Source organism: Patagioenas fasciata, chromosome 4 (genome assembly GCF_037038585.1).
Source record: "Patagioenas fasciata isolate bPatFas1 chromosome 4, bPatFas1.hap1, whole genome shotgun sequence".
In the NCBI taxonomy this organism is placed as follows: Eukaryota; Metazoa; Chordata; class Aves; order Columbiformes; family Columbidae; genus Patagioenas; species Patagioenas fasciata.
In genome coordinates, this window is record NC_092523.1 from 44297963 (window position 1) to 44323430 (window position 25468).

At 39.0% G+C, this 25468-nt stretch overlaps 1 long non-coding RNA gene across 1 annotated transcript in view; it reads left to right on the plus strand.

Moving 5' to 3' along the window:
- LOC139827919 (uncharacterized) overlaps positions 1 to 24333 on the plus strand; it is a 35634-nt gene extending 11301 nt beyond the window's left edge. The window contains exons 3-4 of the long non-coding RNA XR_011739057.1: positions 21290 to 21361; positions 24159 to 24333. This is a non-coding gene — a long non-coding RNA (uncharacterized lncRNA). The remainder of the gene's footprint in view (positions 1 to 21289; positions 21362 to 24158) is intronic.
- The last annotated feature ends 1135 nt before the right edge of the window (positions 24334 to 25468 follow it).

Here is a 25468-nt window from a genome sequence, read left to right on the forward strand (position 1 = left end):
CAGTGTGGGCAGAAAATATTGCTATCACCTTTGCAGAATATATTTTTGACCTTGTGAATTTCCAAAATTTAATTCAATTAATTTGAAAACTAAGATTTAGCATAGTGAACATCAGGCAACCTGTAGTGCTTGATCTACTAGCTCAGCAAAACACCGAATTAATTCAAATTTGAGAAGGACTCTCCATCTGTAGCAAAAGCATGTTCTCAGTTACATATTGAATTAAATAAGAGATAAGAATATTTTTGAAAGCTTGAAATTTATGGTTTCATTAGACTGAAAAATTAAACCTAAAAATGTGTAAAAATCCACATTAATCATTTAGTTTTAGCACATAAATGCAAATGGCTTGGAACTGAGCTTCATTTCAGTCTGTAAGTAGTAATTACCCAGTGACACCTCATGAGCTTCATTAGAACCCTGCTTTCAATAAAAGTGGGGAACACTAGGGATCTGCACAAATAAGAGGATTAGGATATTTAATCACCACAAAGTGGTAACGATAAAGCTTAATTAGATAGCATTTCCAAATATGAAACTGAGGAAGATGATCTCGAATATAAGTGGGTTAAATTTTCATTTTAAAGTATTTTATTCAGTGAATACTCTTTTCGTCTATTCAAGAATGGGTTGAGTTGTATGAATTAATTTGGTGCTTGAAACAATCATATTCAACAATTAGTAGATGGATCTTTCTTCCAAATTGTTGTTCTTACACAATGCTAGTCTGCAATTGGTTTTAGTATTCATTAGTATTTTAGTATTTTATCACAAATTTTTTTTCTGGTCCGTGGCTGGCCAGCACATTGTCTACAAGATACAAGTTCATATACAACCATATGTACATGAAAATTTATAGCATAAAGATACTGAAATATTTTTCTTTCTTCATCGTTATGAAAAACAGTCAAATAATGTACAGAACTTCATATAAAGAAGAGTAGCAAATAATATTCATGGAAAGTGATTTTTTTATTCAGAAAAGCTCACAACTAGTTTGCACTATTTTTTTGATCCTGATTTCTCACATCAGAAGTGATTACTGGCCAAAGTGTTAGTTCAGGGAAAATTTAACTTACATCGGATTTTAATTTCCCTTTTTCATATGTTAAAAAAAAATAAAATGTCAGCTGAAACACTTATTTTATAATATATTGATTTTGTCGTTGTTTAGCTTATATTAGTCTTATACTATACATGTGAGAACATTAAGGGAGGAAAATGCAGTGATACAAGTATCCCCAGAACTTTATAATTTACCTAACCTATTTAATCTACTATTGAGTGGCTTAATAAAAGAAAATGTGCTGGAATTCTCAAACATAAGGAATTAGATGCTCTACTGCCACACTTAAGTGTGGAAATATTATTTTCATAGAAGTGTGTGCTTTTAACTTATTCTAAACATGGGATTCTGAGTACTTAGAGTACCCTTCCAGGAAAGCAACTTGTAGATAATGATCATGTTGGTGGTTGTTTGGGCATTTTGTTTGTTTGTTTTTTCATTTTTGTTGGTGGTGGTTGGTTAGTTGGTTGGTTGGGGTTGGTTTGTTGGTTTGGTTTTTGTTTATTTTTTCTTTTTTTAATGCCAGTCTCTTCCCACTTTACCTCTCTGGTTTTGTTTTCTTATTATTTTAATGTTTGGTTTATTTTCAAGCCAGTTCTCACTTATGCATCTTATTCTAGATTTTAGTTCACTACATGAATAACCACTTTTAATTTTCGTTCTGTCTTCTGAAAGGAAATATATATGTGTATTATGATGGAAGTAATAATACAGAAGTCTAATCTTGACAGGCATTTTATATTAGTTTGAATTAGTATTTAAAAGATATAAGGGACTTGTCTTCTTTAAGCACATAACAGAGCATTTTAGAAGGTATACCTACTAGGTGTAGATATGAAGTCAATAGAATTATATTTTTTTTAAATTATATTGAAAAGATAAAGATCTGCTTCTCACTCTGAAAGGCAAATTTTGTATCAGTTCAGTCTCTCTTCTGCTATTCAAGCTTACAGCTGTAATTTCAGTAAGTGAAATGATTAAAAAAATTCTATAGTTTCTCTTCTGTTTCACACTGGTGAACTCAGATTCTGTATTTTTGCTGATGTTTTATTTGCAGTCACCCCTACATATGTTAGAGATATTCTGACTCTATGTGTGTGAAGGAATTTCTGATGATTGTTTTGTGAGTTCAGATACAGTACCCTGGATGTCTTGATCTACTGTGAAGTTTTATTTAACAAAGTTTTATTAAGACAAAAAAAAAAAATTAAATGTACTACTACTAAAAAGCACCAAGGCCTTAACTTTTTCTTTGTTTTATGTTCTCATCGTGTTCTTGTACATTGTCCTTTCATTTATAATGAAAATTTTACTGTGTGTCTTATTCCATTGCTTTGACTGTTGGCTGTGTCTTGTGATAACTTCACCACTGAAGCTTTACCATTTATAACTAGGCTAACTACTACCTTTCTAGACCCTTCTTCGATCTGTTCATCCAAATGTTCAGTTCTTTTTATCTTGTCATGCAAAACGTAAGCTTGTACAAATTGGAAGGTTCACTAAGAAAAGTGCTTAAAAGGTTTGAGTAACAGTGCCTAACTTCATAAATGGCCTATACAAGATGCACTTCAGAAGATGTACATAATTTTTGCATGTCTGCAATTGCATTTTGAACAGCCTGAAATGTACAATTGCATGTTTTCATCCTATTGATTTCTATATGAGCTTAATATTTAAGGGATGGATCAGGAAAAAAATATTTTTATATGATATCTTTCAAGCAAAGGGTATTTACAATACATTATGTCCATGTAATAATTAAAGTTAAGGATGAATCTCAGAGAAAGTTTTTTTCTGGTTCAGGAGCTGGAATTTTGCATGACTGTATATGTTTTCACATTAAAAGCCAGTATTTTGAGTCATTCTGTCTTTGCATCAACATTTAATCCAAATGTTCTCAACAATTATGTTTATGACTCTAATTATTTTTAAGTTCTGCATTGATTCCTCTTCTAGACCAGTTTTGGTATTCTGAAATTTCCATTTTTTTTCTTACACAGTAGAATAGGTCTTTTACTGTGTTGAGCTTAATAAATGCGTTCAATTTAAAATTTAGTGTTTTACCCAATGATCATTAAACCATGCAGCTATAGCCTTAACAAAGCATTAGTGTTGCTGTTTTTCCAATTAAATTTTCCTAAAGGCATTTTAGAACCCATGGGATTTTTTGTTGTGTTTTTTTTTTCATCATGGTTGCTGCTTCATTGCAATCAAAAAAGGACTTTAACTTTCTATAGTTTTTCTTTCTAACATGCTCTATAGGTTTTTCTTAACCTGTTTTTCCTGGAACTATTGTGTGTAATTCATGAAGTTCTCAGAATTACATTTCTGTAGCAATCAAATTCTTCATACATAGATCTGAAGAAAAGTCACATTAAGGTCAAACATGCTTACACAGCAGCTCTGTATTATCTCATTGGCAAATGACCTCAGAGAATAAGAAATTTTAAATTATCCAACAGTAAACAGAGATCATAGAATAGCTTGGGTTGGAAGGACCTTCAAAGGTCATCTAGTCCAATGCCCATGCAATGAGCAGGGACATCTGCAACTAGATCAGGTTGCTCAGAGCCCCGTCCAGCCTGACCTTGAGTGTTTGTAGGGATGGGACATCTACCACCTCTCTGGGCAACCTGGGCCAGTGTTTCACCACCCTCATTGTACAAAATTTCTTCCTAACATCTAGTCTGAATCTAGCCTAGTTTAAAACCATTACCCCTTGTCTTTTCGCAACAGGTGCTGCTAAAATGTTTGTCCCCATCTTTCTTACAAGACCCCTTTAGGTTCTGAAAGGCTGCAATAAGGTCTTCCTGGATCCTTCTCCAACCTGCACAACTCCGACTCTCTCAGCCTTCTTCATAGGAGATGTGTTCCATCCCTCTGAAAATTTTTGTGGCCCTCCTCTGGACTTTCTCCAACAGGTCCATGTCCCTCCTGTGCTGAGGACTCTGGAGCTGGACACAGTACTCCAGCTGGGGTCTCACCAGAGTAGAGCAGAGGGGCAAAATCACCTTCCTCCATCTACTGGCCATGCTCCTTTTGATGCAGCCCAGGACATGGTTAGCTTTCTGGGCTGCGAGATCACATCTGGAACAGGAAGAGTACATGAACATAATTCCTCTAACTTTTCAATCGTTTATAAAATCTCCAAGTTCTGACTATATGAAAAAGAATTTGTGTTGTTGGAACCTTATCTGATTTAATACAATGTTTATAGCAAGTAGCCCTTACACTGAGAGGAAATTGAAAAGTCTCATTCCAGCACAAAATGATTCCCATGTCTTTATCTTCCTTGACATTACCAGGGTCTATAGGTGAATGCAAGCTCATTTATTGCAGCAGGAGTTTGTAGGACTGTCCCTAAAATCTGAACCTGTCCATCATAAGAATTTTTGCTGCCTACGAAAAAGTGCCTCCAGGCTGTCAGAATGAATACAGCTGTTTCATTTTCCAGCCATCTGTCTAGCCTGAAATAAAAAAATAATATAGAACTACAGCATCTGTGACAATTAGTACTAGTGTTGTTAATGATAGAGGGTCAAATTCAATAAAAAACAGAACTTAAAGCCTTTCACTCTGGTTATAAAAAACTATTTAGTTTGAGCCAAGCCCTTGTTGTCAACACTCATGTCATAAAATAATTTATTAATATTAATGTTTTTGAAATGACTGGTCTCCCCACGTTTGAAGTGTCAATATTAAAAATATATATATAACTCAGGACTGATCATTGGGCAGTGTAAATCCAGAAAAGCTAAGTTCATTTAATAATTAATCCCCAACAAATAAATAATTAAAAATGAAAGACATATAACTGCATTATCTAGTGGCACAGTTATGTGTTATCTATACTGACCATAACTACCCCTTTAAAATCCCTAGATGCAGCTAACAGTTATCCTTAAGTCAGTCATAAGTGCATAAGTTTGCAGTTAGATGTATTGTTCCAGGTGCAGCTCAGGTGGTTAAAATGTTAGTTCATAGCTTTTCCCAGGATGTCATCACCTCTGGCAGTTATCACCACTTCTAAGAGCACATTCAGTCACTAATAACTTGCTTCTGTAAAATTAACTGGGTTAGAAAATTTCCTTATCATTAGCTTATGCTAGCATGGAATTCTGGTACCCAGGTTAAGCCAAGAGATCTGAGGGGATGTTAATGGGAAGGGTGATGAGGAGCGGAGAACAGCACTGGTTTAATCCAGCTCAGCTGCAGCCAAAAAAACCCACATCAAACCGTTGTCTTACATAGTCCCAGGAACATTCTTATATTGTACTCTTCCCTGTATTTAAGCACAGTAATGCCAACTGGACCATGAGATGCACAGTTAATTAAATAACAAGTGAATAAATTATTTTTTAAGTTTTATTCTAACATAGTATTGCTTCACTTCAATTTTGGTTGTCAAGAAAAATACCCACAAAAAAGTTAGAAGCATGTGATCACTTCAGATGTCCAGCATAGCTGGTCAAAGGGATACAGGTATTTTGGATTACTATTGAAGAACAGTAAGGAGGTAGACAAGATATATGTAAATTCAATGCTTGTGATTAATGACAGTTTATAGGTTATTATAGACATGAATTGAAATTGAAATGAATTCTCTTGTGCCACAGAAGTAATATAGATCTGTTGAAGCTCTGGGCTAGGAAACTTTGTTCTATAGGAGATGTACCGAATGGTAGTGGTTTATGCCTTTTTAATAGTAAATCTCCAAAGTTAAGAAACTCTGGACCAAATTTATACTGGGTTTATGGTGTCAATCTGTTTGTTTGGTTGGTTGGTTTTTAGCTCATTTAACCCTAACAATGTAACTGATTTTACAAGGCTATCCCTCAGATTGCAGTGATATAAACACACTCATGATCAAGTCCCACATTAGTACTGATAAAGTGGAAGTAAGAGTGTACATCAACAAATATTTAACCCTTTTACCCTTTTGAACTACCAACTTGGCTTAAAGGAATTGAATAGTTTTGGAAAGATTTTGTTCTGTATTTCAAAACAGTTATAGCGGCATTCAGTCTAATATGACCTGCTTTATTGGAATCACCAGATAAATCACTTCTGTACTTTTTTTTGTTGTTGTTCCATTACCTGTGGCAATTGAATTCTAACAGCTGCACAAAAACTTTAAAGAGTACCTTAAGGTGAAAATTCTTGTGATTAATTGTTTCTAGAAACACCTTTAGCATAATAAATACATAAATATTGGATAGTTTTGCACTATGTCTGCTTTATTTGATATTACAAAAAATTAAGGCAAATTAAAGATCAATTTAAACATACATTAATAGAAAACAAGCAAGTTGTAATGCTTCCATTTGGGAAAGGCAGTACAATTAAAAACAGGCAGCTGTTGTGGAAACCTTAAAGTTTAATGGGGAAAGCTATAAATCATGATTTATAGTAAGAGAACACATTTTCTTGAAATGGATCAAACCTGAAATAAACTTGTTCCAAAAGTGTACTTTATAAGTTGTTGTTGTTGTTATTTAATCCAGCTCTAAATGATCTGCGAAATGTCGCTTAAATGGTAGCCAGGGATATAATTTGTGCTTCCCATGAGAACACAGAAACAAAGTTAAAGCTAAAGAAAGTGTAAAGTGCACTGCACATTCCAGTCATCAATTCTTCCTCACAATATCCCTACAAAGTCCCTTTTACTTCAGTTATTTTTTTATACTAGCATTGGACATTTCATGACGTCTCTGGGGTCTCAGAACTTCATGGGATCATAAATCTAGGAGCAGCTTTGTATCACAGACTAGTAAAAAATAAGGAACAGCATAATTTCACAGATAATCTTCAGCGTGAGAATATATGTGAAGGTACAGAGAAATGTGGATGTGGAGGGGAGCATTCAGCCTATCAGTACAGACCTACATTGGCAGCCACTCACTCCTCTTGATTAGAAGGTTGAGTAGCAAGTTAACTCTTAGGTAACATGACTGCAACTGTGAATATATTAATGATCCATATGCACAAATTATATAAGGACAAATCATAGGAACAGATCATCATATTTGACCTCACACCACAGTAAATGAATGTTAACTTGTCAGTGGAATAACCTGGGATAGTCTTGGGCAATAACCTCTTAATTTCTTCATGAAACTCTAGAACCGTAACTCCTGAGAGATATTTTTTTTTACTCCTGATACTTTCAGCATCCTGTAGCATGACAGTGTAGCTTCAGTTCTAGAAGGCCCAAGACATGAAGTCTTCAACACCTCCCGGTTTTTCCACCTTACTGTTACAAGAAAGGTATTCAGCAATGTAGCAGAGATTGTTTTCTTGTATGTATGATGGAAATGGTGGCAACCAGTTGAGGAGACTCAGATGGTACTTGTATCTTCTTCAGTTACTGATGCTTTCATGCAGGGTAAGCTGTTACTTAAAAGGAGAACATACACAAGTAAGAAAACCACCATTCTATTGGAAATTAATGTTTAAGTCAAAACCAAACTGCATGTCATTTTCAGTGTCAGCTGTCTGTGTCAAAATCTGATTGAACAAGGTTACTGTGGGGGTTTATTTAAATGCTGACCGACATGCAGTATTACCACTGGTGCTACAGACAGGAGCACAAGGCAGATGGGTGCTGTCATTTTCAGAGCTATTAGCATTCCAGGAACTGAGAAAGCATGGAAAATAACCCCAAATATGTAAATGAATAGAAATTGTTAAAATCCAGAAAATTATTTAAACAAACAACCAACAAAAATAAAAACCAGAAACCAAGTATTGGGTAACATGCTCAATTTCCTATCCATTTTGATAGCTTGTTAAGGCCAGTAAATCCACAGTAAGAGAGACAGATACACATTTTAAAATTTAGTTGCATTTTGTTGTAGTTGTAGCATTCCAGAAAATGGATAATATGAGCAATGTTACAGTTTTCATCCTGGTTATCTGAGCTGTGAAATGATAAACATGGAAAGATACTGTGTTACTACTGAACAATTTTAGAAGATTGAAACACTCTGACTATATATATAGGAAAAGGAGGCTGTCAGTTGTTCAGATGAAGATTTGAGACTTCATTGATAAATGATTGTCAGATTCACGGATGAAGGGAGCAGGTGAGTGAAAGTGTATGTGTGCATATATATAAAATACATAGCTCAGTATGTTTTACTTTTCTATGAAAACAACATTCAAATCATGCTTTGTATGAGTCTAGGCTATGCACTCGGAGGTTCTCACAGCACATTGTGGTGGGCTGGCCCTGGCTAACAGCCAAACCTGGCTGCTCGCTCAATCCCCCTCCTCAGCAGGACAGGGGAGTAAAGAGGAAGAACAGGAAAGAGCTCTGCCCTGCTGAGGCTGCATCTGGAGAACTGTGTCCAGTTCTGGGCTCCTCAGTTTAAGGAGGACAAGGAATTATTCGAGGGAGTCCAGCAGTGGACTATGAAGATGATTGGGGTCTGGAGCATCTTTCTTACGAGAGACTGAGAGAGCTGGGTCTGTTCAACCTGGAGAAGGGAAGGCTGAGAGGAGACCTTATCAATGCTTGTAAGTATTTCAGGGGTGGGTGTCAAGAGGATGGGACCAGACTCCTTTCAGTGGTGCCCAACAATAGGATGAGGGGCAACAGGCAGAGACTGAAGCACAGGAGGTTCCATCTGAATACAAGGAAAAAGTTCTTTGAGGGTAACAGAGCACTGGAACAGGCTGCCCAGAGAGGTTGTGGAGTCTCCTTCTCTGGAGACATTCAGAATCCTCCTGGACACATTCCTGTGCAATCTGCTCTAGGCAAATCTGCTTTAACAGGTGGGTTGGACTAGGTGATTTACAGAGGTCCCTTCCAACCCCAGCCATTCTGTGATTCTGTGAAAGCTCATGGGTCTGGATAAAGGCAGCGAGATTGCTTACCAGTTACTGTCACAAGAAAAGCAAATCAACTTGGAAAAAATCACTCTAATCAATTGCTAATTAGAAGAAATATGTAGTTATTAATTTGGGTAGTGAGGAACAAGATGACAAACATTAAAGCAACACCTTCCCTCCCTGGCCCCCTTTCTCATGCGTAGCATCATTCTTTCATTTCTGACCTTTCTACTCCTGCCCCAAGTGGTGCAGGGGCAGAGGGGTTACAAGCAGTATATGGTGGTTTCTCTCTACTCCTCCTTCTTCTTCACACTTCTGTGCTCCAACACGGACCATACACAAGCTGCAGGGGATATTGCTTTGCTATGGAGCACCTCTTCCTCCTCTGACCTTGGCCTCCCCTCTGCTGTTTCTCACACTTTTTCTTCCCTCCTCCTCACTTTGTCATTTTGTGCCTTTTTTTATGCCTTGTTTTTTTAATATGTTTTCATGGAGGTGCCATCAGCTTGGCTGATGTGCTCAACAGTGTCCTGTGGTGGGTCTGTTTGAGTTGATTGAACCTGGCTGTGCCTGGCATGGGGCAGCCCCAGGCCGCCTCCCACAGAGCCCACCCCTGCAGCCCCTCTGGCTACCACCTTGCCATCTAAACCCAAAATGTCCATGGGAAAGTGTTATGAAAAAACATTGAAAATGTTTGTCTTCAGCCTAAATTAGAGCTGGAAAGTTTTGTAAAATTTTAATCATATGGGAAATCCAGTTCATTTCCAAATATTTTTTTTCTGGTGCACATCACAGGAGATCATCACATCACTTGCTCTGCATTGAAAGTGAAAGTTGAAACTGCAAACTATTATACCATTGATTAAAAACTAAGTTACATGACTCAGAATACAGCTGTGTGGTTGAGCCTTTGTTTTCAGAAAACATAACTTATTTTATTCCTTAGCACTTGAAATTGCCATCTTCCCTTTCCCCACCAAAGTAATTCTGAAATCTAGCACTAGATTAAGATGAGTGATTATATCACCTCTGGAAAACTTAACCTTAAAGCTTCTAATTTTCAATAGCTGAGCTGCAATTAACCAATTCCTTTTATTATTTAGTGCACAGATTTAACAGCTTTAAAAAATTCTGTTACAAACATCAGGTTTTTTATGATCCTGCAGCTGTAAGACAGAATGCTATTTGCAGCTTGGCAGGTATTTAATCTCTGCTTGAAAGTTCTTCAGTAGTATTTTGTATTTCTCGTCATTAGCAGTGAAGCTGTAGGTCCAATCACATTCATTTTGTCACAGGAGTCTGTTCTTCTAATTCACCTTTGCAGCAGCTGTTAGAAAAAAATACCTCGAATTTTCGTCAATGCAGTAAGTATTCTGTAGAGATTAGTAATGACTCAGTTCTGGCATGCTCACAAGAGGTTAAAAAAAAAGACTCTGTGTTTGACCTTTTCAATATGAACTTCCAAATCTTAATGTTATGAGATTTGCTTACAGTTTTAAAGTACACATCTACAAAATATTCTGCTATAATGCTGAATGATTTAGGGAAAAAAAAAAAAAAAAGCTATCAGCAAGGAGATATTCAGCTGCTGCCCAAAAGAAAAGATACTTCACACAGCATACCAATGCATAGAAAAGAAGCAATCAGAGAGGAAAACTAATGCAGGAATGAAATAAAAAGAGTACTGTATGTGCTGGATACGATAAAGGCTGGACAAAGCAAATTAAACACCAGCTTATTCTTTAACGAAACACAAAACTGTCAACAAGAAGAGAAAATGTCACCAAATGTCAGCAACAGAATAGCCACAAAATAAACAGGAACATTTTCCTTGAGATAAAAGCTGCACAAACTCCATGAAACTCTCCCAATCAAGCTCTAAAGGAAGAATAAAAAAAGCCTTAGGGAGAAAATGTCAATGCTAATAGACAGTCAAACAGAAAACAGCCCTATTGGGACAGAATGAAAAATAAATTTCTCACAAGTAACATCCAAGTACAGAGTGACCTGAATGAATGACCTGGTACAGAAGTCTGCAAAATTTGGAGAGAACAAAATTTTAGAATCGCAACACAAGGTAGTAAACTGTACAGGTAAAGGTATAAAAAATTAGATGCTCCATGGTGGCGTATCTATGAGTTGTTCTGTACAATGGAACTTACATGTTTAGTACTTTTTGAAGTCTTTTTCTAGTGTAAAGAAAAGAAGCATTTATCATTCCTGCAGTTAGATGCTTTAGTACTTCTTTGGCAACAGAGTTCATTCCATTAACACAGAAGGCATCCTGGGCTCAGCTATATGGAAAGCATGGATCTTATTTTCCATTTTTTTCCATTTTCTATTTCTCAAGACCTATTAATACAAATTACAAAGCATCGTAATCTGTCAGCCTATGCATAGTTTTAAGTTTTACGTAAGTATACTATGTATATACTCTGTACAGTAGAGGAAAGGAAAAAAGATGGAGTTAAGGGGGTTTTTGGTAGAAGAGATGCATTACCTTGAACCAAATGCAAGATTTCATTTCTACCAAAAAGGAAAGAACATAGTTCATACAGAAGAGATTAGGTCTAATGTTACTGCCACAGAAGCAATGGCAAGATCACAAGCCTCTGGGCTTTATGTATACTGAGTTTAGTAGCATGTGTGCAGCATCATCATCACCCAAACGTTATATGCCTATCCTGGCTTTGTGTGCCAACCCAGGTTCTGAGGATATTAAGAAAAAAAAATAAAGGGAGAAGAGGAGAGAAAGAGAAATTAAGAGTCAAGAAGCCCTGCATCAGTTCAAAGCTTGAAATAGGAAATATCTGTATTGCCCAACCAGTGATTACAGCAGGAGTAACTAACCTAAAATTTCATGACCTGTTGTACTGGATTTGCCTGCGATGGAGTTAATTGTCTTCATAGCAGCTCATACAGTACTGTGTTTGTAGATTTGTGACTAAAATGGTCGCACACCAATATTTTAGCAATTATTGAACAGTGCTCACCATGATTTTCCAAGCACCTGAAAGAGTGCCTGTCTCCTCCTCTCTCTTCCCTGCACTACTGGGTGTTGTAAAAGAAGAGCTACACTGGGCCCTCTCTTGCCCAGTGTGGTAGTGCAAAAAGGCACTAATGGAATTCTAAATATTTAAAGAAAACAAAACTGGTAAAACATGATATGTCTATATCTCTCCACATGAAATACTTTAAAATAAAAGACTCTTCAGGAAAGAATATCTTAGAAGGAAAGAAGGCTAAGCAATGTGAAAGGTTCTTTGTTTAAGTAGTACTTCAGTACCTGGAAAAAAAGCCTAAATTTCTTCATGGATGATGAGATGACTAAATCCAGAAGAAGGTTTACACTAGTGAATCTTGCATAGAAAACAGTTAGTACTGATCCGTGTCCTGATTTAGGCACCTCGTTTAAGAGACATAAGACTTAAGTTCCCACCTTTCTGCCTCATCACTTCCTCATGTCACCCTGACCCTGAGTTTTCTGATGCCTGTTCCTAGACTCCCTCTCTGTAAACCACGCAAAAGGATTGAGACAGATCTGGTGGGATTGTGAACCCCTCAAGATGACAAAATACTTAAAAACAAATCAGTAGCACCCCTCAGCTGTCCTCTCTACAAGCTTGATGATAAAAAGCAGCATCAGAACAGAATCATCAAGTGATCTTCCCATTCATTTGCCCTACTTTTGGCTGTTAAAGGATCCAGTCCTCAGAGTCTTATGCTCCATGAGTATAGTCTCACTGAATTCAGGAGCACAATATATTATGTTTGTGTTTATTCAGTATATGGCTCCTTCAGGCTTTTCATCCATGGACAGATGGAGCCAAATAAAAGCATCCAGAACCACAGAGGTCCTGCTCTACATGGTGGTTTTCCATTATATTTTTCACTCCAGCTCTCCAAATTTTGTTTCCATTGAAATTACAAAGTAATTTAGAGTGCTTTTAAGGTCTGTTACTCATTGTGAGATTAATAGGGACATTCAGTCTCAAATCAAGAAAGTGTACACCTAGGGATGACGGGAAGTTTGTGGGCGCTGAGGATCTTGTTCACTAGAAGGGAGGATTGTTAGCTGGTGCTCCAGTAATTAATGGTTAAATTACCCTTGGGTAGTAGGTAGCAGGTAGCATAACTTTACAATCTGGTAGCTTTAAATTTCACATCTAATTGTAGCAGTGGGAGTTAGAACACAGGTTGAAGACATAATGAAATTACCGTAGGGAGGAACAGACTAATGAACTGAAGTCCAGCAAAAGTTATAGCTATATTGCTGTCATCTTGAAAACCTGTAAATAACAATTCTGAAAACCATTGAGGGCACTAGACAATGGATTTTATGTGTATATAAGCATCAAATGTGGATTGGGAAGGATAATTGAGTTTGCTATCTTGTCAAGTATGGACTTGGAAAAAAAATCACTTGGTCATCATTTAATCTCCTTTGCACACCTTTTTCATCTTATTTGCATTTTTAATGCAAAAACTCTCAGAAAGTCTCTTCAATCATACTGAATTGGTTTGTGTCAAATAGTGCATATACAACTTTGTAAGTCTTTTAATTCTTCAGCAAAAAACTTAGAGGAAAGCATAATAATCCTCTTTATCATTTTGGTACTTGAAATTTCACAGTAAAACTTTCCCAGTTTTATTAAGCATTCTGAAATCTTGGTTTATTGAACAGCAATTCTAAATCAGCTTTTTAATGGAGTAGCCTGTTTTAAATCAAATTATCTTCAGTTAATAAAATACAGATGACTGAATCCAATGTTTTAGCAAATGTAGCTGAAAACTGAACTCTGAAGGTGCCTTTTCTTCAAGATCTTTCAATATGACTTTATAGATTTTTATTATTTTTCTAAAGTCCCTGTTCCATGGAAATGCCATATGAATATCAGGTATGATCCATCACCTTCTATAGAGAAGTTTGACATAATGTCACTTGACCTTCCGAAGGAGGCCACAGCCTTTACTTGTTACATAAACTTAAATGCAGTTGATGTGACTGAACGTATCAACTGCATTTTCATGGACTATCATTTTATCAGCTATATCAGTATTACCTATGTTAACAGTATTTACCCAGGAGGCCTGAGTATTGACTAGCCTGTGCATCATTCTAATAGCAGACATTCTGTCATTTTACTGGTCAACTTGTGCCATCAGCTCAGTCCTTGTCATCTCAATTCTTTCCTAATACCCTGTCCTTTTTGCTTCAACAGACACCGATTACTTTTTGTCCTGTACACCGCTGTAATGCAGGAACAAATTATTTTCCTTTTGTTCCACAGCCTTTAACATAATTAAAACCTATGCTATGGCCCTGTTCAGTTTTGTCTTTAGGTTAAAAAGCCATCCAGTCTTATGTTTCCTGGACCTTGCTTGTTAGACCCTTTCACCTATTGCCAGTGTCCTAGACCGCTGCCGACCATGGTGTCCTGCAGAAAGAGAGCTTGTCACAAAAAGACTGCAGCAACTCAGACAGAGGCCCTGACTCAAACCATGGCTGTTCAGATTTCCAGCTGCAGGGAGTGCCAGACCCTACTGCTGCCAGGGGAGAACGGCCAGCATCCCACCTGTGTGAGGTGTGAGCAGGTGCAAGATCTGTTCAACATGGTTGTGAAACTTGAGGAGGAGGTCGAGACATTGATGTCCATCAGGGAGTGTGAAAAGGAGATTGACTGATGGAGTAACTCCCTGGCATGCCACTCAGAAAGGCCTCAGGGGGATACCCCCCAAAAGGTGATGGACACCCTGCCCTGCTGGGCAGAGAGGGGAGACCCAAGACAGCCCCTGCCCTGTCGCTGTTGGGCAAAGGTAGGGGATCAAAAAGATGACGAGGGTTGGAAGCGAGTTCCAGTTCAGCATCATGGGCAACCGCCCTCCTGACCTGCTTTGCTTCCCCAGGTGCCCCTCTGTAGTAAGTTTGAGGCTCTGGATCTTGAAGAAGAGGTAGGTGAGGATGTGGTGCAAGACCCACCTACAAGGTCACATAGAAAGGGTCAGATGACTCAACACGTCCAGACTGCCTCTGATAAGAAAGAAAGAAGGGTAATTGTAGTAGGCAGTTCCCTTCTGAGAGGAACAGAGGACCCAATATGCAGAGTTGACCCTCATTGTAGGGAAGTTTGCAGTCCACCCGAAGCCCGGATCAGGGATATCACTCAACAGACTACTACCCAGTGCTGATTTTCCAGACAGATGGGAAGGAAGCTGCATCCCACAGTCTGAAAGGAATGAAGAAAGATTTCAAGGCCTTGAGATGGATGGTGAAAGAGTCTGGAGCTCAAGTGATTTTCTTTTCCCTCCTTCCATTTTTGGATGACAACGTGGGAGGCAATAGAAAAATTCAGTCCATAAATGACTGGCTCCAAGACTGGTGCTACAGGCAGGGCTTCAGATTCTTTGATAATGCCTGGTTTTATAAGACTTCAGTGCGGACAGTGATATGCGGGAAAGCTTTATCTCACAGGGGCAAAAGGATGCTGGGGCAGGAATTAGAGGGCTCATTTGGAGAGCTTTAAACTAGATTTGAAGGGGGATGGGGTTGTAGCTGGGCTTGCACCAGTGGGGCAGCATTCTAGGGTTGATGAAGGCTGGGAGGCCTCCCATACCCCTAGGGTGAAATCAGTGCGCTCAGCTCACCCACTGAAATGCCTGTATAACCAATGTGGGTAGCATGGGGAATAAGCAGGAGGAGTTAGAAACCCGTGTTTAGGCAGGAGATTATGACCTAGTGGCAATTACGGAGACATGGTGGGACAGCTCACATGACTGGAACGTGGTCATGGATGGCTATGTCCTCTTCAGGAAAGATAGGCAAGTTAAGCAAGGTGGTGAAGTCCCTCTTTACGTGAGAGAGCAACTACAACATAATGAGTATAGTCCAGGCACAGATGAGGGGCGAGTTGAGAGTCTATGGGTGAGAATTAAGGGGCAGGCTGGGAAGGGAGATACTATTGTGGGTGTCTATTATAGGACACCAGATCAGGGTGAGGAAGTTGATGAGGCCTTCTACAGGCAGCTGAGAGCAGCCTCACAGTCACAGGGCCTGGTTGTTGTGGGTGATTTTAACTTCCCTGATGTTTGCTGGAAGGACCACTCAGCCAGCCAGCCACAGTCCAGGAGGTTCCTCCAGTGCATTGACGATAACTTTCTGATGCAAATGATGGAGGAGCCGACCAGGAGAGGTGCACTGCTGGACCTCCTCCTCACTAACAAGGAGCGTCTGGTTGAAGCGGTAAAGGTTGAGGGCTGCCTTGGTTGCAGCGACCATGAAATGGTGGAGTTCAGGATCTCCTGTGGCGGGAACAGAATAGCAAGCAGAACTGCAACTCTGGACTTCAGCAGGACAAACTTTAGCCTTTTCAGGCAATCACTAGGGGAAATCCCATGGATCAGGCTGCTTGAAGGTAAAAGGGCCCAAGATAGTTGATTAACATTCAGGGACTGCTTCTACCAAGCTCAAGATTAGAGCATCCTGACACGTAGGAAGTCAAGGAAGGGAGCCAGGAGACCTGTGTGGTTAAACAGGGAACTGCTGGGTAAGCTCAGGTGGAAGAGGAGAGTTTATAGATCATGGAAGGAGGGGCTGGCCACTTGGGGAAAATATAAGGCTGTTGTCAGAGGGTGTAGGGAGGAAACTAGGAAAGCTAAGGCCTCCTTAGAATTAAACCTGGTGAGAGGGGTCAAGGCCAACAGAAAGAGCTTCTTCAAATACGTGGCAGATAAAACTAACACCAGAGGCCATGTAGGCCCACTGATGAATGAGGTGAGTGCCCTGGTGACAGAAGATACAGAGAAGGCAGAGTTACTGAATGCCTTCTTTGTCTCTGTCTACTCTGACAGAGGCTGTCCTGAGGAGACCCGTACCACTGAGGCCCCAGAGGAAGGCAGGACAATGGAGGAGTTTGCCTTGGTTGATGAGGACTGGGTTAGGGAGCAATTAGGCAATCTGGACATCCATAAATCCATGGGCCCAGATGGGATGCACCCGCAGGTGCTGAGGGAGCTGGCTGAGATCATTGCTGGACCACTCTCCATCATCTTTGCCGAGTCTTGGGAAACGGGAGAGGTGACTGAGGACTGGAGGAAAGCAAACGTCACCTCAATCTTCAAAAAGGGCAAGAAGGAGGACCTGGGTAACTATAGACCGGTCAGCCTCACCTCCATCCCTGGGAAACTGATGGAACAACTTATCCTTGATGCCATCTCAAGGCATATCAAGGATAAGAGGGTCATTAGAGGCAGTCAACATGGCTTCACCAAGGAGAAGTCGTGCTTGACCAACCTCACAGCCTTTTATGTGGACATAACGAGGTGGATAGATGATGGCAGAGCAGTGGATGTGGTCAATCTTGAATTCAGTAAGACATCTGACACAGTCTCCCACAGCATCCTCATAGCTAAACTGAGGAAGTGTGGTCTGGATGATTGAGTAGTGAGGTGGACTAGGAACTGGTTGAAGGAAAGAAGCCAGGGAGTCGTGGTCAGTGGGGCAGAGTCTAGTTGGAGGCCTGTATCTAGTGGAGTGCCTCAGGGGTCAGTACTGGGACCAGTATTATTTAATATATGCATCAATTATTTGGATGAGGGAATAGAGTGTACTATCAGCAAGTTTGCTGATGACACCAAGCTGAGAGGAGTGGCTGACATGCCAGAAGGCTGTGCTGCCATGCAGCGAGACCTGGACAGGCTGGAGAGTTGAGCAGGGAAAAAATTAATGAAATATAACCAGAGAAAGTGTAGAGTCTTGCATCTGGGTAGGAACAACCCCAGGTTCCAGTATAGGTTGGGGAACCACCTATTAGAGGGTAGTGTAAGGAGTCCTGGTGGACAGCAGGATGACCATGAGCCAGCACTGTGCCCTTGTGGCCAAGAAGGCCAATGGCATCCTGGGGTGTATTAGAAGGGGGGTGGTTAGTAGGTCCAGAGAGGTTCTCCTTCCCCTCTACTCTGCCCTGGTGAGACCACATCTGGAATATTGTGTCCAGTTCTGGGCCCCTCAGTTCAAGAAGGACAGGGAACTGCTGGAGAGAGTCCAGCGCAGGGCAACGAAAATGATTAAGGGAGTGGAGCATCTCCCTTATAAGGAAAGGCTGAGGGAGCTGGGTCTCTTTAGTTTGGAGAAGAGGAGGCTGAGCCGTGGCCTCATTAATGCTTATAAATGTATAAAGGGTGAGTGTCACGAGGATGGAGCCAGGCTCTTCTCGATGACAATCAATGGTAGGACAAGGGGTAATGGGTTCAAACCGGAACACAAGAAGTTCCATTTAAATTTGAGAAGAAACTTCATCTCCATGAGGGTAACAGAGCACTGGAACAGGCTGCCCAGGGAGGTTGTGGAGTTACCTTCTCTGGAAACATTCAAAACCTGCCTGGATGCCTTCCTGTGTAACCTCACCTAGGTGTTCCTGCTCTGGCAGGGGGATTGGACTAGATGTTCTTTTGAGGTCCCTTCATAACATTCTGTGATTCTGTGACCTCTGGCCACCTGCTGATTTGTATTCTCTAAGCCATATCCTATTAATTCCCATCTTTCTTGGACTGCAGTAACCAGCCTGTATTATTCATGAAGGCTGTGCCCCTCATAACTGGAGCATGGAACAGGTGTTTAAACTCTAGTGCTCTATAATTCTCATATCCTTTTCTGCAGATCTGCTACCTGGGCAGTTCCTTCCCATCCTGTCTCCTTGATCCTACATGTATTGGGCTGCTGTTGGCCACCTGTAATGTCTTGGACCAGTTTCCAGTTTGTCATCTGCACATTGTCCTGCAATTTAGGTACCATCCCTGTGTACACATACACATACACAGACACGTTGCAAGAAGAGCCAGAGGCCACGAATGCATTTGCAAAGAGCAAGTTTTATTTTAGTTACCTCTCTACTGGGGGATCTCCGAAGCCACACCTGAGCTCCCAGGCAGAGGTGACACAGGCAGGGATGCAGGCGCTGGTCAGTTCAGACCTGCTGGAAGATCGCTGGACCTGCTGAGCTCACCTGTATTTCGAGGCTTCAGGCAGGTGCAGCCTCCCACTCTTTCTCACAACAAAGCAGGAATCTCAAACATAGTGATAAGGTGCTGAGAGTTTCTCACAGGCTTGTGTTATCTAACACAGAGGCTCTACTCATCAAGCACACTAGGTCAATAAAACAATTAGTGTGTTGTATGTGCTTTTTCTACAGACAGGTGCAAGTCACTTGAGCCTATTTACATTTAACTAATCTGCTTGCCAAATCTTCCGCTATATCCGCATACCTTATATCCCCCTTATCTTAATGTAGATTTACTAAGCATCCTCTGCCCCACCATCCATGTCATTAGGAAATTAATGAAGATAATAACAACCCCCCTCCCAACTTCATTATCAATTTCACAGCTTATCTCCAGTGTAGTGATGGCTCAAGCTATCTATATTTGAATGAGCATCTCAAGTCACCTTAGCTGTAATGCAAACAGTCACATTGCAAAAATACAGTTAGAACTACACAGGAGGGCTGGAATAGTAACATAAAAGAGTAACATAAAGTCCTGTTTAACCTGAGGTGGAAACTTACATATGCACATGAGAATGGAGTTCTCAGTGAGGTGTAACTCTTCTTGTTCCACAGCTAGCGTTGCACTGAAAACAAGAGCATGAAACAGTCAAGCACTTCAGTAATACTTATATTTCCATTGGCCTTCAATTTCTGTTTTATTTTATTCTACCATCAACCCTCCTCATACAATAAAACACATCATCAAAGCAGGGAGCTAAGATAAAAGTGAGAAAAGGCACTAGAGTCTCCACTTTGTGGGATTTTTTTCTAACAAGCTTAGTCTTTGATCATTTCCCACTTGATCAAAGAGTGCTTTGATGCTCTTTGAAGAAGTACTGAATTATTGGAATAAAGATATAGCATTTGATTCACATTTTCATTCGAAGAAAATAAGTGAAAGAGTTGGACTGGTAGTTTGCAGCAGATATGTCTAAGGATGTACAAATAATTGGAAGGAAAAAAAAAACTAAACAAAAAGGGAATATAATCTCGTCACAAACAAAAGTGAAAAGTAGGAAAGAAAGCCAAATAAATAGCATATTTTTCCTAGAAAAATGTGTCTCTAACTGCCAGTCAGACCATGATAAATGTCTTCAGCTTGGAAGGAAACGTATACTTATGAATATCAAAGTGCAAAATATATTGCAGATCCATGCCTGAACAATATTTACCACAGCTGGAACAATTTAATTGTCAAGAATGCTGGAAAGGGAGGAAGAAAAGGCTAGGAAAAAGCAAGTATATTTTCAGTCTTCTGTCTATTTGTACAATTGTAGAGTGAGGTGAGGTTTTTTGTGGTTTTGTTTGTTTGTTTGATGACTGAAATGGAAACTGGTATAAATGCCTTAGGTAAGGTTCAAATTTTTTTTCAAAGTAATCAGAATGAATGTATGTGAAGTCTGTAATTTGAGGTTAAACTCATGTTTTCTGGCCTTAAGTAAAGTATTTCAGTTTCATTTTGGAGAGCAGATGGCAAATTTCTAAGTCCGTGTTATTTTATTTTTTTTTTCTTCAGTTATCTATTTTTGACCCCATAAATGACTCAGTGTTATGAAGTGTGAAGTGTCAGAAAGTGCAGAAGAAAAATCCTGGAAGTTGTGTTTAGTCTAGGAAAAAAAAAGTCTGCTGTTCATTCAAATTACGACATCTACATTTTGATTAACTCAGTTTTGTTGTAGAACAGTTATCTGATGAATACTTCGCCAACCTTGTAATTATTGATTTAATAATGGAACAAATTTAGAAGGTAATGGTTGATTATTCCCATTTTAGGGAGAATGGTTGCAATGCTGAATCTGTGTCTACCTTAAAGAAACTCTTGTGATAATCACCTGTTAGATATCTGTGATTTGACTGAAATTGTGTTAGGAGAAGTTTTTGGTATTCAATCTTCTGAGCAAAATCTTTTCCTTAAAAAGAGATTAACTTCTTTCTTTCTTTCTTTCCTTTTTTTTAAGTGGTATGTAAAGGTGAGAAGTATTTATAAAATCAAGTTGGTATTTATTGTAGGTGGTAGGATCAGATTCATGTTAAGAGTGAATGAGATCTGTGCTAAATAAACAAAAACAAATTTGGGAAAGAAACCCCAAACAAACAAAAAGAAAAAAAAAAAAAATTCTTGAACATGCAGAAGAAGAAAAGAAACAACAGAGCAGAAAGAATACACCCTGAGGAAGGAGGAGAAGGGTGCTGTATATTTGGGAGAGAGGAGGGCTGAAAACAGTCCCAGCAGTGCATGCAACACAAGGGCTCAAAATAGAAGGATAATACAGCTGACTTTACACCATCTGCACAGCAGAAAACAAGTTATTGGAAGCAGCCTGAGATGATGACTTCAAGTATTTTGCAGGTCTTTCAGTCGTTCTCCTCAGAAAATTACTTGACCTCCTGCAACTCTGAGAAAACTCTAGGAACTATGAAGGTAAGTGAATGAAAGAAAATGAAAATACAGGGCTGTGGATAAAAGGGTGAATACAATTCTTTCATGTTAAAACGGAGTGGGAATGAGAACCCGTTATCCGTCTGTCTGCAGCACTAGAAAAATCAAGATTGGAATATTGTATATAGTCTGATATTCAAATTTGAAAATAGATACTTTATTTAGTGCGGGCAGCGGGGAATGACATGCAGCCGACTCAGTGTGAGTGATAAAGCATGATTCAATTTATTAGCCCGAATAGCGCTCATTTATACAGTTCACACTAATTATGCCTACTAGTCAATCTATGATTGGTTTTAGGCACTAATTAATCATTTACAGAGTCCTCCTACTTGAGATTAGCTAGTTGTGCATCCCCCTCATTCTTGGGGCTCTCACCTCTTCAAAGTTGTTTACGATACTCCAGGGTCTCGGTGTCCCTGCTGTTCTGCTGCTGTCAGCATGACTAGCAGTTTCAGTCAAGGCCTGAGGCCTAATCTTGCTAGCGTACTATTTAGAATTGGCTCTGCCCGTACAAATGTTCCCATGATCCATGGCCTCTCTCATTCAGCCATTCTCCAACAATTTAGTACAGGTGAATTAAAAAACCCTACTGTAACTACTTGAAGTTTAGTTGTCTTATTTCTGCTTTTCAAATTATTATGGGAATCTTTGTTCATATTCACTGAGAAAGAGCTTGTATATTTTTCACTTTCTCTTCCCTCTTTTTTGAGTGTTTTATCTCCCACTAAGACATCGGCTCTAAAGGCAGTGCACTGGTTTCTTTGAAGGCTTGGTTTTCCGTTTTCATAGATTTGATCTAAAAATGGTCCAGCTGATTTCTTGTTTGTCTATTGTTGCTAAAGAGCAAACTTTCTTTTTGTTTTATATTTTAAAAAAACCCAAACCAAACCAAATCAAACAAACAAACAAAAAAATCCAAAACCAGCCAATCAAGCAAACAAGCAAAAAAACCAAAACCAAACCAAACAAATCCAAGCAAATCCAGGCAGCCAGACTCAGGGAATATGAAATAAATAGAACAAACAATAGTAAGCTTAAAATACTAGATTGAAGTAGCAGAAAAAGTAGCACACAGAAAAAAAGGTAATGGTTTCATAGAAAATATTTGTTACCCTGTTGAGGGTGCTGCACTGACGTATGGTGATTACTTGTACTACTTTTTCTTGGAAATCCATAAATAAAGTATTTCATACAACAATAAATTTTAGAAAAAGACAGATCCACCTGACATGTCAAGTGGTAAAGAAAACTCCAATAAAACTGGCAGAGACTTTCTGGAAAGAGATTTTTACATCATAAATTATTGAATAATATAATTGAAATGAAAATTATAAAAACCATAAAACATGTAGATTTTACCTCGAAGTACAAATAAAGTATAATATAAAGGTGTTATATGTCATTGGAGGTTTTTAATAATAGTATGGAGGATATGCTTAGTTTTTGATGCAAATCCCGTGAGAGTTTATTTCCACTTACTTCAAAGGATTCAGGCAAATCTACAAGCCTCTGGCCTACATCAGATCTACACCGATAAAGGAAAAACTTGCCTTAGGTAGATGATTTCTTGAGGCTGAAGACACAGATGAGAGAGACATCCTGGCCCAATGAAACCTGCTGAAAACCTAAAATACATGAATACCAAGTGTTGTCAAAACCAGTCAGAATACTTACAGACGTAGAAAATAACTTTCTTTCCATGTTTTGAGAATGACAGATGTTTCTAATGGATTCACACATCTACAAATGATTTACCGTGGTATTCTGGTCACTCTCGTAACAGAATGAAAATAGCATGCATATTCCCATATACATCTCCCAAATTGCTTTCACACCTCTTTTCTGCCACAGAAAACCTATACAAATGAATGGTCTCCATATTCTTATCTCAATACAAATTTATTTTCCATTTAGAAACCCATTATTTCTTCTATGAAACAAAAATAAATGTTGATTTGGTTTGTTTGTTCTTTTTCCTGAAGGAAAACTTAAAATGCCTCGAGCTTGCAGTCATATCACTGTACTTGCAATTGTGTTTATACGGATGCAATTGCTGTCATGTTGAACCTGGACACCTCGTTTTTTTTCTTCTGATATATGTCTGCAAAAGTACCCGCTACTTGTCTCTCCTACTATATTCAAAGCTATGGTGGTGCCAAATTCCAAAGGCTCCAGTTTCTTATTACTGTCCAGCCCAATTTATCAAGCCCACTGAAATGACAAGTGCAAGACAGAAAGTTCTTGTTGACCTTGAGCTGGCAAAAAACTGGTCTGGTCATCTAAAATTCAAACCAAGGTTTGTAGCTGGATATTACAGTTTCATTTGGTGATTTTGTTTTTAAGCAGTGAATTGTTTTGCATACATTTTGATCCACAAGTAGAGAAACCAGATTTATGCTGGAAGATGAAGAAAGGTCCTAATATATTCTGTATGAAGATAAATGAGTTTAATTCAGCAGTCTCTATCTATCACAGACACAAGTACTGTTAGTGGTGATAACTCTACAAAAACCCACTTTATTTCTTGTTGGCATGTCTTCAGGTCTCTGAGCAATTACTGACTAATTCCTTGAAATGAGCTAGTCAGATACAGAAACAGGTTTCTGTGGTTAAACCATAGGACCAAATAAGTATGATCCTTGCCACATTGTTTCAATGTCTGTATTTCTTTTGGTGGTGGATAAGCAATGTAAAAATGGATAAAGCTAAAAGCATTGAATTTTCTAAAATAGGCTCTATATGTTCTGGGCTGAAACAGAAAATGTATGTTTTTCAGCCCCTGTATTACTGAGCTAAGGGCAGCACACCTTTTTATAATTGAAGAGACATCCAGCTCCAGCAGTAAGAAAAGCACTGAATAAGACTCACAGGTATTTGAGAGCCTGATATACTGATCTTGAAAGTTCAACTGAGATGTGTAATTGATGGTGTGATTCTTCTGCAGTGCAAAATTAAATGGGCTCACAAAAGATGTCCTCTGTGTACAAAAAAGTACATTCCAGATTTTGGAGATACAGGATCTTCCTTCTTTATTTAAGGTTATCATAGAATGCTTTGGGTTGGAAGGGACCTTAAAGGTGATTTAGTTCCAACCCTGCTGCCATGGGCAGGGATGCCTTCTGCTAGGGCAGGTTGCACAAAGGCCCGTCCAACCTGGCCTTGAACACACCCAGGGAAATCCAAAACTTTTCTGGGCAACCTATTTCAGTGTCTTACCACACAGTAAAGAATTTCATCATAATATCTCATCTGAATCTACCCTCTTTCAGTTTAAAACTCCCTCATTATCCCTCATCCTGTCACTACACTCTCTGATAAAGAGTCCCTGATAAGGAATGGTTGTGGCTTATCCTGTGTAAACAGGTGTAAGAAGTTTCATTATTCCTTTGGGCAGGACACCTAAGAGAAACACTGCAGAGCATTTGATGGCTGACTCATCATTCCTTCCTCTCCCCTTTTTCTTACACAGCTGAATGGAGAATTAAGTCCAACAAACCAAGCTGAAATACTGAAACTGTAAAAGTAATAGAGTAAAAAATGGTAACAAGCTGAGAAAAATTGCAGATTAATTCCCCTTCTGGATTATAAAAATAACTAGGGACATAGCTGTGCCCTCACATAATTTTCTTCCTGTTCTGTTCCCACGGCAGTACGGTTTTTGCTGTATCTCACTACTGACTGCCAGGGAACTTTCAAATCTGACCCTACATCAGTGAATCTCTGTAACAAAGATTTATTTTTTTTAACTGAAAACTACATGCTTCCAGCTGACATGCATTGTGTGTAACCATAAATGAATCACAGTACAAATAAAAATAATTCAGACATTTTTAAGATGTTTGTAATTTGAAGCTCAGAATGGGTATAATAAAATTGTGGGTCTCCTTCGTAAAGATAACACTCAGATGTGCTCACCATCTACCCTCCATATGGCACTCAGTCCCTCTGCTCTGCATCCCGCTGGGCTCATAGTGTAATCCATATGGACCTTCCTTAATTGGTATCCTATTCCTGCAATGTTTACTGTCTCTATTCACAGCTTTCCATCAAACACCCAATTATTGCTGAGAGAATATATTATTACAT